The sequence below is a fragment of the Monodon monoceros genome, unplaced genomic scaffold (assembly GCF_005190385.1).
Source record: "Monodon monoceros isolate NGI ecotype Baffin Bay Population unplaced genomic scaffold, NGI_Narwhal_1 Super_Scaffold_18, whole genome shotgun sequence".
In the NCBI taxonomy this organism is placed as follows: Eukaryota; Metazoa; Chordata; class Mammalia; order Artiodactyla; family Monodontidae; genus Monodon; species Monodon monoceros.
The window spans coordinates 124338333-124356182 of NW_021703774.1; the positions used below are offsets into that span (position 1 = coordinate 124338333).

Here is a 17850-nt window from a genome sequence, read left to right on the forward strand (position 1 = left end):
GCCAAGACTCCACTAATTCATTTTATGTGATGATTACATTTATGCATTCATTAATTCCTAGATACTTGAAAGGATTTGGGATATACAGGTTCTAGGTTAAAGTGCTGGGTTCTGTATTTACCCGATTTGTGAGTCCTACACCCTGCTCATCATCTACCATGATTGTCATACTCTGTCGATATGTGGTTCTGATAACATATATCAGTGGTATTGTAGGGTCTTCTAATCTGGAACCAAATAGGGAGATACAGTTATAAATAACCACATAGCAAGTTCAAGTCTCTTCTTAGGAGCTGATATCTGACAGAGGATTGGTATGAAGCTTGGTTCCCAGCAATAGCACCAGACACATGAGCAGGCAGGGTGTCATGGCTAAGTTTTCCAGTAACTCCAAAAATATCTACTCTCACCTCTTTCCCCATAGAGTTACACAAACACTAACTTCCATCCTTATCACACTTTTAGTCCTTTCCCAACTCTAAGTCTTACTTCTGGGAATAACCTAATGTTTTAAGCAAATGGCTATAGAGTTTGGTTTCCTGAGAGCCTCCTCCTGGAAATGGTGCTGCTTTAGATGGCTTTAAGAGAGTTTTCCATCTTCTCCTACCCCCAAGGGTAATGTGGAAGCAAATTCCCTTTTGGTTACAGTAGATTACACAGCATTTACTCAAGAAATATTTATCCAGACAGAGCTTATCATCTTATATGTTGGGGTTAAATGGTGAAAAAATAACCACTAGTGAATGACTTGTAAATAACTAGTTTTAGTGCCAAGAGAGTGATATTCCAATATGGGTAATTTAATTAGAGTGGTAAGGATAAAGTGGTGATAATCACTGGATACCACATAAGCCTAAAGAATGGTCACCTAACAAAGTCTTGGGGACTTCTTGGAGGAAGTGGTGTCTAAGTGGTAAGCTGAAGGAGCTACATAGATCAAGAGGAGGTGGGAGCCAAACAAGAGAGGTGGGAGCCAAACAAGCCAAAACAAGAGAAGTTCTAGAGGTCCAGAAAGAATAGAAGACTGGAGTCCCGTGTCAATAATATATTATAAACAGTTGCTGATTATCTGAGGATAGCTAAAAAGCTTTGTGGTAGATTCTCATCACTCTCTGGTATGTCGCATAAGGAAACGAGGGCTTTGGCTTATATTCTACTTTTTATACTGCCACCACTGTTTTTGTGTGTGAGCTCTGGACATTGCTTAACCTTTTAGAACATCAATTTTCTCCTTTGTCAAATCTCACTTGTCTCATTTGCCAATAGGAATACCTGCCCTTGAAGGACTTTGCAGGAATCCAATGACACAATGTGTGGGAAAGTGCTTTGCAATCTCTAATTCCGGCCACCATCCAGGCCACTCCCTGTTTCCACCCACCATTGTCCATCTAGATCTGCTCAGCAACTGCAAGCTACTTTTAATGTCATCTGCTGACAATAAATCAAATAAATCAAGAGCCCCCAAATCCAGATTTTTAGATTCTCCCAGGCTACACAACACCATAGCCCACGTAATAGATAACAGTAAGGTGACCATCAGGGAAACTTACCAAACTGTCAATCTGTAATTCTTTATGTTTTTCTTGCTCATTTGACAAATGTGGAAACCAATGGGAAAGAGTCCCATGAATGTCACCCAGCTAGGGAGTGATGCTAAGAGCATCTGGTTTGTGGATGAACTGTGCATTTCCATCATCTCTTGCCTCCAAAGCCAATGGGTCCCTTCTGCTTCAGGACCTTCTCAAGTCCTCCAGAAATCAGTATAGGGACAGTGAACTGCAATCTGGAAGCAGTTTAGCTTTCCCCATTTTCACCCAGGGAAGCTGTGTCCTAATCCCTCCCTGCTTCTGGGCTTAGTGTAACTGAACAGTCCAAACCTCTGGGGTTTGGGAGGCTAATGACCACCTCCCAGACAAAGTTAATCAGGTGGATGAGCAGTAAGCTCCAAGCTTTAGCAGGAGATTTCTCTCGAGTTATAAACGCCCAGTGAACTCGCTACTTGTATTTCTCCCATCACAGTCATTCCCTAGGAGAAGTTCAGCAGGGATCCCTGTAATAAAAAGGTCTTTGTAACTCACATGGGTGTAAAAAACCAAACCAGTCATTTGGGAAAGGAACTCACTTATGCCCATGGGGAGGAAAGGCTAGGGGATACATTCATGACCTAGTTTTAGGTAGCATTTTAAATTAACTTTAACATTTTCATTTCATTGTTATTATTCTATCATGAGGTCACAATTATATGTTTGCAAGGAATTCTTTCTTTAATATATCCCGTGTTTTTGAAAAATATTGGCAGGCAATCTGGTGTAGTTAAAAAAGAAAAGAGTACTGTCCAGTGGCAAAAAGATCAGAGATCTAGCCCCAGCTTTATCACTTGCTAGTATTGGGGATCTTGGCATGTCACTAAACTTCTCGGGGCCTCAGCTACCTCCTCTGTGACATACGAGTCCTTTTTACTTCAGGATCAACTGAAGCAAGAATGACAGCACAAGAAGCATGAAAGTGACTTGAGGATCATGATATCTGACTCAGTTTCCCATAGCCCAAAACTTTACAGGACTGGGAACACAGCAGGACCTCAGGAAATACTTGCTGCTCAAATGAAGCTCCAAAATGGGTCCTTAAAATAATGAAAAAAGGTATGCTTAAATTATTAAAAATTACCAGTTGACAAAAATCTGCTTATCTGATATTGGTAGTCTGGTGTATGTGGCAGCCATGTGAGGCCCAGAAGAAATCTGTAGCTTGTACTGTGGCCCATTCATGAACAAATGGTTTTCTTCTGAGTGTTTCAGTGCACTACACCCGATGCGCACGCACACACGCACACGCATACACATCCGTGCTATCTTTTACTAGGGAGAAAATGGAGACTACTTGAGGTATTAATAGCTTGATCTTCAGAGACCGCCCATCTAAACATTATCTGTCAGTAATGTCATGTTTGGGTGAGAAAACCCAATAAAAAGAAGACTAGAGAATAGGCTGTTTATGAACAATACATTTGGATACTAGAAATGGAGCTGTATGTAACAAGTTGTGATTGCCCAATCCATCCAGGGCAGAGAGATTGCCCTGGCATAGAGTCATCTTCCTAATGGAACTCAGACCCTCTGGAAATCAAAAACATAGAGAAGGGTAAAGGCCTTGAGTGCAGGATCTGTGTCTTAAGTCACAGCTCCTTACACGCATGTAGGCATCTAACACATATTTGATGAATGTATTAATAAGTGAGGGACCGGGGAATGGAAAGAGCTCTGGACTGGGAGTCAAATGTGGATTCCAGCCCACATTCTATCATCAGCTATGTGAGCAGAGGGAAGTCATTCCAAATCTCTGTCCCTCACACGTGAAACGAGGAGACTAGATAAATCAGCAGCTCACAATCAATAAAATGCAGTGAATTGGCTGATCTCGGTGGGCAAGGAAAAGTGAGTCCAGCCAGAAGTGATGTTCCAGGCTGCAGCCAGGAATGTGGTCTGAGTGCTGACTAAGTGCCCAGAACTAAAGAGATAATATTCCATTCCATGATCAGTATCTCAGGAAGTCTTGTGAAGAGGGGAACACAAATCACCAGAAAATGAATTTATTCAAGGAAGCCGTTAGCTTTGGCCAGTCACTCTGCTTGTTGTAGGATGAGCCTGTCACTCTGAGAAATGAAATAGGACCCTTGAAAGTCTTCTCACATGGCTAAAGATAAAAGCAAGAACAGTAGAGAGAAGACATCACTCTGGATGCCTGTGTTTGTGCACTAGAGCAAATGTCCTCAATATGCATTTGATTGCATTTTAATATTCATATCATTAGGAGTTTATATTATAGCATGTTACTTTTCCTTGTAATATTTCCATTCTGCAATCAACTTTATTATTGTTAAAAAGTACTATAGGGAGAGTCAGAGGAGAAGCCGTGATGACACAACATTGCCGGCGTTGAAGATGGGAGGAGAGAGCCACGAGTCAAGGAATATGGGCAGCCTCTAGAAGGTGGCAAAGGCAAGGAACTGGAGTGTCCACTAGAGTCTCAAGAAGGAACCCTCCCTGATGACACCATGTTTTTAGCCCTGTGAAGCTGATTTTTGGACTTCTGACTGAGGAATATAAGAGAGGCCATGTCAATCGAATATCTCATGGTCTGCAAGGAGTTTCTGCAGTGCCACTGAGAACTTATGCAGATTAACCAATTGATGCTGATGTAACAGTGATAGGTTCTGGTCCTGGAGGATATGTTGCTGCTATTAAAGCTGCCCAGTTAGGCTTCAAGGCAGTCTGCGTTGAGAAAAATGAAACACTCGGTGGAACATGTTTGAACGTTGGTTGTATTCCTTCTAAGGCTTTATTGAATAACTCTCATTGTTACCATATGGCCCATGGAAAAGATTTTGCATCTAGAGGAATTGAAATGTCTGAAGTTCGCTTGAATTTAGAGAAGATGATGGAGCAGAAGGGTAATGCAGTAAAAGCTTTAATGGGTGGAATTGCCCACTTATTCAAACAGAATAAGGTTGCTCATGTAAATGGATATGGAAAGATAACTGGGAAAAATCAGGTCACCGCTATGAAAGCCGATGGCAGCACTCAAGTTAGTGATACAAAGAACATTCTTATAGCCACAGGTTCAAAAGTCACTCCTTTTCCTGGAATTACGATTGATGAAGATACAGTAGTGTCATCTACAGGTGCTTTGTCTTTAAAAAAAGTTCCAGAAAAGATGGCTGTCATTGGTGCAGGAGTAATAGGTGTAGAATTGGGCTCAGTTTGGCAAAGACTTGGTGCAGATGTGACAGCAGTTGAGTTTTGGGGTCATGTTGGTGGAATTGGAATTGATATGGAGATATCTAAAAACTTTCAGCGCATCCTTCACAAACAAGGATTTAAATTTAAATTGAATACCAAATTTACTGGTGCTACTAAGAAGTCAGATGGAAAAATTGATGTTTCTATTGAAGCTGCTTCTGGTGATAAAGCTGAAGTTATCACTTGTGATGTACTCCTGGTTTGCATTGGCCGACGACCCTTTACTAAGAATTTGGGACTAGAGGAGCTTGGAATTGAGCTGGATCCTAGAGGTAGAATTCCAGTAAATACCAGATTCCAAACTAAAATTCCAAATGTCTATGCAATCGGCGATGTGGTTGCTGGTCCAATGCTGGCTCACAAAGCAGAGGATGAAGGCTTTATCTGTGTTGAAGGGATGGCTGGTGGCGCTGTGCGCATTGACTACGATTGTGTACCATCGGTGATTTACACACACCCTGAAGTTGCTTGGGTTGGCAAATCAGAAGAGCAGTTGAAAGAAGAGGGTATTGAGTACAAAGTTGGGAAATTCCCATTTGCTGCTAACAGCAGAGCTAAGACAAACGCTGACACAGATGGTATGGTGAAGATACGTGGGCAGAAATCAACAGACAGAGTATTGGGAGCACGTATTCTAGGACCAGGTGCTGGTGAAATAATAAATGGAGCTGCTCTTGCACTGGAATATGGAGCATCCTGTGAAGATATAGCTAGAGTCTGTCATGCACATCCGACCTTATCAGAAGCTTTTAGAGAAGCAAACCTGGCTGCATCATTTGGCAAATCGATCAACTTTTAAATTAGAAGATTATATTTTTCTGAAATTTCCTGGGAGCTTTTATAGAGGATTTACTTACATGGATGGAGCTGGAGTATGGTATGTGAACAGCTGTGTTTGAAACAAGGTGATCAAGTTATTTTAAACTTGGTTTTCACATTGGAAACAGTCATTAGAATAAGTTAAACACGTATAAACTGAACTGATGTAAAAAAAAAATGTACTATAGGAACTTTTGGCTACCATGAACACAATACTTTCCACTCTACTAAATGTTTTCATATCCATGTAAAAGGCTGCAGTGATGCCCTCAGAGGAACCATTCAGGGGTAGAAAGCGGAGATGATATCTCAGTTCCATCGTGTGGAACTTCTCCCTCAGTTTGTCAAGAAATGTTTGTAAAGTGGAAATTTAAAAGATGTCAAGTGCAACATTCACCTGACTGGACACATACAGGTTTACCTGGAGTACCCTAAGACCGTGCTGTTACTGGAAAGAACACAAGTTGTGAAAGCTTGGGTTCAAATCTGGACCCTGCCCCCTAGGAGTTGTATGACTTCGGACAGATGACTGAATTTTTGTTATGGGCAGCCTATCTTTAATTTAATGCAATAATCTTCTCCAGAGTTTCTGTGTGAGGATGTAAAAGACTGAAACACCTAGCATGTAGTAGGCATTCCATAAATGTTAACCCTCCTCTTTTCTCCAGAAAGCTCTGCCCTTCTGTGGTCTACCTGTCCTCCAACACTGAACCAACTAAGTGAAACCTATTAGTTAGTCAGGCAAGCTTCCCCTTCTCTTAATTCCACCTACCAAAATATGTCCTATTTTCCCCCAAATATATTCTTCCTCCTACTTTCAAAAATGTAATGAAGAGCCCCACCTAGTCTGATATGACTATAGTAACTTAGGGGTAATCTTAAGTTTGAAAACAGAAGTCAGTGTGAGAACAAAAGTATACTAGTATATTGTTCCGTTGATGGACTTAAGATATTAAATTAATATAGTGTCATAGGAGTTACCATTCTTTTTTTGTATATACTCTGTTATTATATATCTGAGGAATTTATGATAAGGAGCACACTTTGGAATTCACACCTAAATTCACTAACAAATGAATAAAATAGTTTTTGGCAGACTTTTACATATAAAAGAGTAGGACAACCCTGTTATTACCATGTGAAATATAAGGTAAACAACCATAATGGACTAATAATCTGGATCATTTAACCCTACTACTTAAAAGATTCTTCAGTAAATACTACAATGAAGTGGCTTTTGGCATGAGAAAGTTAAGTTTAGAACATTTTGATGTGGATCTTTTAAATGAAGCAATACCATCATTTTATTTGTCCTGTTTTGTGGAAGACTTTGAGAATTGCTTCTTAAAATTTCTTTCTTTGTTTTGTCTTTCTGGTAGAAATGTAGTATTGAGAAATGTCCGTGAGCTAATGAAATTCAAAAAAGCTTAAAACGATACTTTCATTATTTGGCACAAGATACTCAGGAAAGTACTGAAAATAGGAAAGGCCCAAAATGAAACCTAGGAATACAAACATCTATTCATGAAATGGGAAACAGTAAGGACATTAGGCAATAATGGATTTTCCATCCTTATGGATCTTACACAAGATCTCTGCAGAGGAAAAGAATGAAACAACTCTAGGAACACAGAGAAATTCAGTCATGTTTCCCAAGACACTGAATCAGAATCTGTGTGAGTCTATCTAATACGTAGTGAATGATGATATGGCTCATGGATGTCTAACAAGAAAAGAGACAAGAGAAGAAGAAAGAATCAAACGCCCATACATGGCAACTCAAAAACAGAACTGAAGGACCTCTACAAAATCAACCAACCTTGCAATGACTAAACTTCATTCTAGACTAACAGCACGAAATACAACATTCTTCAGGAAGACGAATGTTTCTACCTGCATCTTGAATCGTTGAATGTCAGGCTATGAAAGTGTCCTCTCACAGGTAGGAGCCTAACTTCTGACCAAAGAAGTTATAAGGAATTATCATGCACATCATGCATATTCCAAGGAATCCTGGCAAAACTTGATAAGATATTCACAGGAATAAGAGCTGCTTTGAATTACTGAGGGCCTATTGAGAGCAGCAAAATTTTCACCTATGCAGCAAATATGTGCCAGCCATTTTTCTAAGTCCATGACAAGGTACCGAAGTGACAAAACTTCCTGCCCTCACAGAGCTTATGTCCCATTATTTAACATCTACACAATCCTAACAACAGCCATGGAAGGTCATTATTGCAGATGAGGGAACTGAGATTTTAAAAAATTGAGTAACTTGCTTAAGGTCACAGAGCTTGTAACCAACGGGCCAAAATTCAAATCCAGTTCTGTGCAGCTCCAAAGCCTGAGTTTTCCACCTGCTTTGCTACACTATATCTTATGAGCAACAGCAAAAAGATTCTGAGGGTCAGCACATCTACTGCAACTCAGGTGCATATTTTCCACTAAAGGATACTCATTTCTCGTTTGTGGTAAACAGACCACAACTTACCAAGGAGGCAGCAACTCAGTACTATGTGCCGACCAACAGGCAGGCTCTCATTCATCCAAAATTTATGAACCAGGTATGTGTCAAACCTTAGACCAGTTCCTGGGGATATAAGACACAGCCTTTGCTTTCAGGGAGTCTAGTGGGAAAGAAAAGCATATAAATGGATCACCATAACATAGCAAGATGAGGCTGAGATAAAGATAAGGATGTCTCCAGGATGCTTGGGAGAGAGCAGAAAACAGGTCAACACAGGCTGAGGGGAAGGACTTTTGAGCCCTGGGTTGAGTCTTAACCAGATGGAGTTAGCTTGGTTCAGAAAAGGGAGGTGGAGTGAGAAAGCTCTAAAGTGCTTTGAGTAGAGACAGAGAATGACACATGCAGGGAAGTGAAAGAGAGCATGGTGCTCAGGAAACTGCAAGTATTTTGACATGTGGGGTGGAGTGAGAGGGATGCTTCTGAAAATGGGCTGTACTGTATTTGAGCAATGTGTGTGTGTCTGGGGGAAGGTGTTGCAGACAGGAAAGAAACTGGGGAACATATGTAGAAATCCAATAATAAGCTATGAAATCTATTTAATGGGTCTTGGCCAGTATTTATTTAAACAACAAAAGACTAGACTAGAATAGAAAACATCAGGTATAACACATGTAGTAAGATATTGTTTTATAAAACACACGCATATGTGGGGACTCAGTCTTGATGTAAACTTTATGTCTTACTGCGAGTCATGGTCCAAAAAGTTCTAAACCACTGGTCCAGTCTATCTTTTCCAAGGGGCAGACTGTCCCCTTTGGACCTATTCAACGGGGCTCCCTTGTAGGACCTACTATCTATCTATTCCTGTCAGGACACAAAGAGAGGTCACTTGGAACAAATCTGTCCCAGTTTCTTAAATACTTTCCATACTCCAAAGTCCATGATCTAATTCTAAATCTCAAGTGCTCAAACAGATAAACTCCAATGACCAGGGCTATTTCTGAAAAGCAATTAATATTTCCTTTGAAGAAGTGAGAAAAAATACACACACAAAATGAAGCTTCAAATGACTCCAAGAAAGTTTGGGGCCAGCAAAAAGTTCTCTGACCCAGCTATGTTTTCCACCAAATGAATCACCCAGGTACAAAGCCAATACCTTTGAGTCATGAAGCACATGTGTTGTATCTTTGGATTCTTTTCCTGTACACAGGGATTTTCCCTAAAAAACTTTTTTGGATTTTATTCCTCACTTTCTCTTCTAATTCAATTTCTTGCCAGTTTCTCTGCTCTTCGATTTTTCCTTTACGATGTCTAATCTTGTTTCTCTCCTCTTTTGTCTCATCAGTCTGAATTAATAAAAAAAGTTCACATGCAAAGAAAATCCGTATAAAATACAGCTTTAAAAAAAAAGAACTTAAGATGTTATTGTTTCTTTCTTTTAAATGTATTACCCATTTGTTTGTAAAGCACATGAGTTAAAGAGATCCCACAATATCAAGTGCTGGGGAAATTGATAACATGAGAAATTCTTTTCACCTGCAGGGAAGTGAGGGTGGAAGAAGAGGAAACCTTTTTGTGGGACTGGCATTTGAACAGCTCTTAAGAAGATGGGAGGAATTGGATATGCACAGACGGTATTAGGGAGAGATCAAAAGTGCGACAGAAAGATGGGAAGCTTGGGATCTGAATTTAAACTGTAATGAAAATAAAGTTTTATAATTTAACCCTCAAAAAATAAAAGAGTTAAAGAGAAAGTTAACCGAAGTAGTTTAATAAATACTTCTTCATTAAATTATCTGGTTAATTTAGGCTAGTAAGATATTAGAGATTGATAATTCAAGTCAAAAATTCACTTCAGGCCTAAATTAATTAGATTGCTGGCCAATATCAGTAGAATTAATCAGAACTCGTGTTTTGTGGGTCAGCACACACATTTGTTTATGAATCAACAATCAGAAGTCAGTGTTGGAAATGACTGACTCTCTCTCAAGCCCTGACGATTTATCCTTCTCTAAGAATACATCTCTCTTCTTTGAGCTATAAAAACACCAATTGTTTTTGGGAGGCGATTTTGTACAACCATAGATTTCTTGAACTTGAAAACAACCTTAGAGATTATCTGGTCCAGAGTTTCTCAACCAGTTGTTTTTTTTTTTCTACTGGTTTTATAAGGTTAAAAGCATAAAAGATCACATACCTTGCCCTTATGTAGATTCAGATGGCCCTTTTGTTGGGATTCTGTGCTTTTTATATCCGTATTGGCTAAGAAGAGTTTGTGAAGCTTTATTTTCTGTGGTTTCTGAAGATATTTTTCTTCTCTTTTTTAAATGAAAAATTGAATATGCTTTATTAAATATGTATAAAACTTGGGAATCACTAAGGTAGTCTAATTCTCCATTTTACAGACCAGGAGAATGAATCCCAAAGATGATAAATGATTTTTCCCCATGCTCCATCCTCCATGGACCTGGTACAGGATATGCATAGCAGATGCCTAATAAGTAGCCATTTCAACCACCTTGAAAATGCCCATAAAGGAAAAAAGTGAGTAAGGAAGTGAGTGACAAGAAATCATCCATTGAGTTACCATCCCAAGGGTAACATTTGCCGGAGAGGGTGATTTTCCAGGGGACTTCAGAATGTGTCCTTAATTTCTGTCCCATTTTAGTCATTCTGCCAAGAGCCCAGCAGCAGATAGCTGCTGCACATGAGGGGACATTTGTCCAAACAAGTGGTGTAAAAACAAAGCTGCTTTGTTTAGAGCACCTCGGTGCTCCTCCCTGCTCCCTCCCTAACCTCGAGGACCTCAAAAAAGGTCATTTTGTGAAGTTCTGGTGTATACATGAGTAAACTTGAATCATCATATGTCACAATTGGAACCACTCAGCCAAATGCCACAGACCAGATTACCATGGCATCCCCAAATAGGTTATTATGGCAGGTCTGGGCTACTGGGTCACCAGGATACTCCAGCTGGGTTTGTTTTTCATCTTACCCCCAGGGAGCTCTGGTCCATTGCAAACATCTATACCTAAAGCCATTGGAAAAATATCTTGAATTCATTCAAATTTACTTAGAAAGAACAGAGGGACAACAGGAATATTTATGTTACTTTTCAAATTATGTAGAATTAGTGTGTCTGAGGGAGTCTTGGGCACAGATCACATCCAAAAAGGTAGAAGGAAGGGGGGCATGAGTTGATTACCTGAGTAATTTGGACACTTAAAACAATAAGGAGAGAAGAGCATATTTGATATGGGTCAGGTATTTGAAATACATATGTTCACCAATTAAATCAAAATTATGGAATACTTATTCAACTTTCCAGCTCATTCCATTTAATAACCAGAGCTATCATTCAATGAGCATCTACTAGTTGGCAGGTATGTACTTGATGCTTTATGTGGATTGTTCTGCCATCCTTGCAAAGTCAGTTTTGTAAACTTTATCTTTCAAACTGCTAAGTAGTGAAGCTTTGATTTGTTTCCGTGGTTTTCTGTCTCCAAATGATGACTTGGCCTTCAAAAGCTCTAAATTCTCAACTCTCATTTTCCCTTTTAGTAACTATGTGACCTTGGGCTAGTTACTTAACCCCTCTCCATTTCATTTTCTTTATCTTCAAAATAGGGTTAATGATAGTCTCTAAGAATTTGTTATACATGAAAAGGGCACATAAAGCCCTTAGCTGGCACAGAGTAAGCATTTGACCTGTTGTTGGCTTTTATCATTATTGTAATGATAGCATATTATTAGTTTATCCGCAAATAACCTGGACAGTTAAGATGCCCAGATGCTGAGACTAAAATTTTCAAATTGACCTCAATTATCTGGGAATTTTTTGTAAAGGACAATTCTCAATTCATAATTATGTGGTGGGAAAAGATCAGGTCATTGCCAGTCCTTAGAGCCCACAGAGCTCAGCCTATGCTGTGTCACATGTATCAACACATTTGACTTCAGGGAAAATTATATTAACGTAGGTCACCAGGCTTGCAAAAACCAACAACCATAAACCCTTCTCTTTAATAGGCTGGTTGCTATGAAAGGAGGGAAATTTGAATAAAAGCCATCAATTCTATAAATACCCCCAATGAATTAATCCCTCATTTTGAGAGCATGGGAGAGTAGAAATCGGTCTCAACATAGTTGAAAACAAAATTCATGTGTTTTCTGAATAAAATTTATAGAATGGTGGCAGTGTATGATAACATGAATATGCACAGTGGTTTGATCTGGCAAGGCTGCTCACTGATTTGCTGCTATAATGTACTTGTTAAAAGAGCCTAGATCCTGGAGTCAGGCTTTCTGGAATCAACTCATGGCTTCTTCACTTGATAGCTTCCTGATATTAAAAAAATTACTTAATCTCTTTAAAGCTCATTTTTCTTATCTGTAATACAGATATTATAACAATACATACCTCACTGTGTTGTTTTAAAGATTAAGGGACACAGTGCATAGTAAAAAAGCACTTTGCCCCGATCCTGATATAGAGTAAGTGCTCAGTAAATCTTAGCTCTTACTGTTTGTTGTCAATCAAAAGCTTTCTGTGTCAAGTAAAGACTGTGTACCTCTTCTGCACTCATGAGAGCTTGGCAATGGGGAGAGCTAATGGTGATTTCTCAGGTAAAGGAGGTGCCCTTGTTGCTAATGGAAACCTGTGGAAACAGTGGGATAGAGCATCCAGCTTGGACTCCTTTTAAGTATAAGAGTCAAAATCAGCCAGTGCATGTCTGTCATCATCCTGGTGGGCTGTGGTAGTTCATTCTATATATCATTCTCTCATGGAGGCCATGGTTCCTCCCTCTGAGCAGGGGCAAGAGTGGTAGTGGGGTAGGGGCAGGGTTCCTTGTGGCCAAGTCTCAAAGCAGCTTCATGAACATTTATTAAGAGCTAGGGTGCTAGTAAGGGATTCTAGTATATTTTATTACTCCTGGCATTGGAAATTACCCCTGCTTCTAAATTAAGCATCAATTAAGTCAGGCCACTGAAGTATGACTGCTGAGTGATGTAAAGACCCACTTGGATTTTGTGTTACATTCACTTTAAAATATATATATATATATTTATTTATTTTATTTTTTAGCTGCATCAGGTCTTAGTTGCGGCATGCAGGATCTTTCATTGTGGCGCGTGGGCTCCTCACTTCGTTGCGGTGCGTGGGCTTCTCTCTAGTTCTGGCACGCGGGCTCCAGAGTGCGTTGGCTCTGTAGTTGCGGCACGCGGGCTCTCTAGCTGTGGCTCGCAGGCTTAGTTGCCCCACGGCATGTGGGATCTTAGTTCCCCGAACAGGGATCCAACCGGAGTCCCCTGCATTGCCTGAAGGATTCTCAACCACTGGACCACCAGGGAAGTCCCAGATTCACTTTTTATTGATGATTTCAAATCTCAAATGAACTCCCAATACTGCCTGGAAGTCCCAATGAGTACTTACTTTCTGTGACACTATGTCCTACCTTTTCCCTTCTCAAACCTCCCATCTGCCTTCCACTCCACAATTTAAACTATCAGATGAGAAAGAACTCTCTAAGTTTTAATTGAGTATGTGTAAGAACCTATCTCAAAAGATTGTTATGAGGATTAAATGAGTTAATAAATGAAAATTACTTAGAACATTACCTGGCACATAATAAACTCAATAAATATTAGCTATAAGGATGGTGATTATTTCCTGTGCCTAAAGCTATCTCCTCCTCTTTCACCTGAAGAGGTGTCCCTGCTCCGGTCAAAAGGCAAGCCCTCAACCTACTTTCTGGATCCCACTGCCCTTTACCTGCTCTAGGATTGTTCCCTTGATTATTTCCTTTCTCTTTCCATCAGTAACCTCTCCTTGTCTCTGAATTCTTTTCAGCAACATACAAATATGCTTTACCATCCTCAAGTGTTCAACCCACTGTGAATCTGGCTTCTAACCTTATAAGTCCCATAAATCTACTCTTGTCAAGATCATCAATGACTTCTGTGTTGCCAGAACCAGTGGTCACTTTTCTATTCTCAACCTACTTCAACACAGCTGATGGCTGTCTCCTTCTCAAAATACTCTCCTCACTCAGGCTCTGTGATACCATGTTCTCCATGGTTTCCTCTTACCTCTCAGATCATTCTTTCTGAGTCTTCTTCCTGATCCCCTCCTTCTCTACTCAGAATCTCAATGCCGTCATTCTCCCTGGATTTGTATACTCCCTCTACACTCTCATTCAAGCCCACAGATTTATTCACAATTTATATGCTGAAGGCTCCAAATATGGATCTCTAGCCTAACCTTTCCTATGCTGACCTGACATCTACTCAAGGATGCATCACAACACTCAAAATTAGCATCTAAAACCAAACTCTTGTCTTCTTTCCCACCCCACCTTCCACAATTTCCTCCTCTAATCTTATCTATTTTAGTCAATGGCAACAACACCATACAGTGGCTCGAGCCAGAAGCCTGAATTTCATTCTTGACGCTTTTCTTTCTCATAGTGTTTCTACTTTTACCTCTCCCCATCTAATCCATTAGCAAGTCTTGTCTATCCCATCTCCAAAATATATGGCAAATCTGTCCATTTCTTTGTGTCCCTGCCTCTCTACCATCCAGGACTAAGCAAACATCACCTCTTTACCTAGACTGCTTCAATGTTCCTCTCACTTCCTCTTTTCTTTCCAATCCAACTTACTATCTACATTGATGCCTAAGTGAGTTTTAAGAAGTTATATAACATTTTCCCTTCTACTTTTTGGTGCCTTTCTGGTTCGCTTTAATAGTCTTAACTCCTTACTATCCCTTACAAGGCCCCACAAGATTAAACCCCTGCCCATCTCCAACCCCATTTTCTACCTGTTTCCCCCAGGTCACTCTGCTCCAGCCACACTGGCCTTCTTTCTTAAATACACCAAGCTCAAGATCTTTGAACATTCCATTTCCCTGCCTGGAATAGTCTCCCCTTTTTTCTTCTTAGCTTTCTGGCTTCAGGTGAAATGTTCCCTGCTTGGAGAGATATTTTCTCACCTAAACAACCTCCCCTTCCTTCCCATTATTTTCTACCTCTGTGCCCTCTTAATATACTTCAAAGCACTTATCAGAATTTGTTTACTTTTCAGTTCATAGTCTGTATCTCCCTCCTGGTCCAAAAGGGGTAAGGTCCATTTCTATTTTATTCACCGCTCCCTAATAAAATGTCTGATACTTAGTGGAATCTACAAAATACTTGCTCAAAAAATGAGTGAATAAATAAGCAGTCATCAAAGTCTTAATTTGAGCAGTTGAAACGCTAGAAGAATTGAAGCAGAGTTTTGGCCAAACTCACTTAAAAAGCTGGACCACGACAAATTATTCTTCCAGAAAGTGGTGCCAAGTCCTGTTGATGATGGAGCATCTTGTGACTGTGATTGGATTTTTCCTCCCTCCAGTTTATGCAGATTATATGCCTCCTCCGTGAACTCCTTAACCCTGACTATTCAATTCCTAACCAAGAGCCAACTTTAATTCCCTGTCCTTGATGAAACCCCTCCCCATATTGCTAGCCCACGAGGTCCTCGTGATCCTCAGAAAACTTAATAGCACTCTCTTAATAATTATATTCCATTTTGTGCATTTTTTAATGAGCCAGGCACTGGCTTAGGAAATGAGGATCAAATATAAAGTTCTTTGAACTAACATTTATTCAGCATCATTTGAACCAGGTTATGTTAAGCATTTTACAACATCAACACTCATTAATTCCCATGCAAACCCATTTTCTATTTATATTTTATTTATTTATTTTTATTTAACAAATATTTTTACAGCACATACTATGTGCCAGGCCCTCGTCTAAGGACTATACAGATGTTCATTCATTTAATCCTCACAACAAACCTAAGAGGTAGGAAGTATTACAATATTATCCTTACTTGATAGTGTGGGAAACTGAGGCAAAGACAAGTTATTTGCTCAAAACCACAGAACTAATAAATGACAGGTTGGAATTCAGGCGCAGACAGAGGGACTCCAGAGTCTCCATCCTCAAACATCATTCTGGACAACTTCCTAATGCCTATCAGGCAGGTGTGATTACTCCTGTACCACCCCGGTGGGGGACTCTGGACTCACAGGTTAACTTTGCTAGGGTTCCACGGTTAATTTAGGTATTCAACAGCAAATATTTATAGAGTGTCTAGTAAACGTCAGGCACTGTGCCGAGTTCTAAGATACACCATGTTTAAACAGACTTGTCCTCTGGGAGCTTACAATCCCGCTAATTCACGGGCAATGGGGAATTTAGATTTGAGTGTTTCTGACTCTAAAATTTATGACCTTTCCGTGATCCCATTCTAGTAGAGTTACATCAAATTGAGTTCAGACATGAGCCTTCAACACACAGGTGGTGAAGGTGGGGCAGCTCTGAAAGGCTTCACTGAGGAGGAAACCACCTCTTACCACTTTTACCATTATTTAAATGATTAAATGTTTCACATTGAAGTATTCCCATCCTTACTCACTGCAATCTCCTCGAGGGCTGGGACCCTAATTTAATATTGTTCACAGTGTTTGGCACAGTGCTACACATTAGCGTCAGTGTCCAATAAAGGGATCGTGAATGAGCTCTGACTGGGTGAGCTCTCGAAACAGTGAACAAAGCTGGCAGAAGTAGTTTTGCTACATGTAAGATTTCTTCAAGCTTCTTCAGACTTGAACACTTAATTACCATGGCAGACACACACTAGCTTTTTCTGGCTCTTTGGGGACTGTGACTCAAAGACTGAATGCCATAAAACCAGGAGGTGTTCTGAATAGTCTCCTTACCACACGGCCTAGATCCTGTGCACTTCCAGATTCAATATTGTCCTCCCTAGGGAGCCTCACAGCCCCATCCGCTGCTACCAAGCCCTCCCGAATGAGGAGTCCTGACTTGGTGACCACAAATTGTCTCATGTTTATGTGGCCAAAATAGGCAAATTGAATTCTCACATTTTTTTTTTTCACCAGTGCAATGGGAAACATCCAGGGCCTTGGTCCTTGGAAACGATGAAAAACCAACCCAAATGTATAACAGAGCAAACACCACTGTTTGCCATGCTGTCTTGTTTGTTTGGGGGGAATGTGGATTTATTAGTAATAAAGTTTCTCCATGTGGCAGACACATCTGGGTCACAAAGTATCTGTCATAGAAAGTAACTCAGGAAAAACCCCATTCAGTCCTGCAGAGTCCGACATCTGCCAAGGCTGTGGGCTGTGTTTCTGCCTTTTGAGCTTTAACAGCATTTCAAAACAAAAGAGGAGATGTTAGGTGTGATCTCTCACCTGTGATTCAGAATTATTATTAACAGTGGTGCTCTTCATGGGAAAATGTAAAAAAAAAATCCCCAAAGTTTCAACTCCTTAAAGTTTCAACTCACAACCCTGAGCAGGCTGGTTCCCCAAATTTACACAGAAAGAAACGGACTAGTAGACTTCAATGAACAGAAGCACGTGGCATCTTCTGTAGAGACACATGGGCAAAGGAACAACATCTACATTTATTTATTTAGCACTTATTTATTTAACCTTCTGGCTGGGTTGGGCTGTTGGATTTGGTTTTACATCCTGAATTACAAAATTTATGATGGGAACGTGTGTCAGCTGTTTGCTGAAGGAAAGAAAGACCTCTGTTCTTTGTTTTAACTCATAGTAGAGCCAAGCATCCTACATGTTTATTTAGAGAAGTTAAAATATGTGACGAATAAGACTCTAATCCTAGCTGGCCTTCCTCTTCTACATCTTCTGTTCTTTCCTCCTGATTAAACCCTGGGCAGTCTCCT

At 40.1% G+C, this 17850-nt stretch overlaps 1 protein-coding gene and 1 pseudogene across 3 annotated transcripts in view; one reads left to right on the top strand and one right to left on the bottom strand.

The window, feature by feature from the left end:
• The window catches only part of PDE4B (phosphodiesterase 4B), a 596036-nt gene that overhangs the window by 70705 nt on the left and 507481 nt on the right, over window positions 1–17850 (bottom strand). The window lies entirely within an intron of this gene.
• Window positions 4341–5640, top strand: LOC114898320 (annotated as a pseudogene). The gene has a single exon (XR_003794324.1). The product of XR_003794324.1 is annotated as a dihydrolipoyl dehydrogenase, mitochondrial pseudogene (transcript).